This window comes from Ursus americanus, chromosome 1 (genome assembly GCF_024610735.1).
Source record: "Ursus americanus isolate L20-20 chromosome 1, mUrsAme1.1.p, whole genome shotgun sequence".
Lineage (NCBI taxonomy): Eukaryota > Metazoa > Chordata > Mammalia > Carnivora > Ursidae > Ursus > Ursus americanus.
This window is the reverse complement of record NC_142127.1, coordinates 42,551,307-42,552,500: the sequence shown is the minus strand read 5'-3', so window position 1 is coordinate 42,552,500 and position 1,194 is coordinate 42,551,307.

Below are 1,194 nucleotides of genomic sequence, written 5' to 3'. Positions count from 1 at the left end.
TCCTCTTAAACCCCAAGCTGAAGGTAAAATGACTAGCAGCACCCTTAGTGTTTGGAATTCCTGGCCCCTGAGGCCAGGAACACAGCCTGTATATTTAACTCTAAGGAATTCACATAAAATACTGACATGTTTTTATTGTGGATATAGGGCAACTATTCTGAACATATAAAATGAACTGCTTTTAAATATTTACAAGAAAAGGAAATACGGTTTAACCTCTTCTCCATTTGCCATCTCCACTGGTATCTTTGTCTACCAAAGTTCTATGACATTTACGTCTCGGCAATGTTAGGCTTTAAGTTAAAAACCAAAACCTAAACATACTGTTTATATAAGCAGATTCTCGGATTCCCGGATTCCACCTCTGTCTAGCACATTTTAGAGACATGGAATCCGACAACTAGGAATTTGGTTTACACTGCATCTGAAGAGTAGTGCACAGGCACTTTGTACTTGAAATCAGAAACAGGACACATTCGATAGTTCTTTCAAAGGCGTCTATAAAAGACCACAAATGTAATCTGTAGTTCTAAGAAAACTGTTTAAGATGTTAACACGAAGAACTGAATCACAAAATTAGTGAGTGATAGGAGGCTGTATCAAGTGTTGGAGCACAAGGAAATCTTGATTTCGGTTTATGAATACTTCTGAAGAGAATAATTTTGGATCAAGTAGCAGTGATTCACAATTTGCGAAGCCTGCTGTGGGAGTGTTTAAAAAGGTAGTGCGGTGTCTATTTCTGCTCTCTGTGTTCTTATTGTCTGCTTTGCCTTGTGCGAAACATGAACAGAATAAGCGCTTCCTCCTGTGACACAATGACTGTTATTAGCTTCTCCACAAAGAAACTAAATATTCCGTATCATTTGGACGTATTGAAAAATGGTACACATATTAATCAAAATGTTTGTTATTTTATCAAATACTCTCAAAAACAAGTAGCATAAAATCTCATCACTTTTGTCTCACCATATTCATATGATTTTACAATACAGTTTTTAATTGATCCTTGTACCACATTATTTTCAAGTTAATGCTATTAAATTGTAATATTTGGAAATTATCCAAGAATTAAATTATCAGCTCATACTATATTTCCCCCCAACACATTTACAGGACTTTTTTTTTGGTCTCTTTCCATAGCTACTTGTTACCATTCCCGACCTCACCCGTATGCACACAACACACTCTATGTCT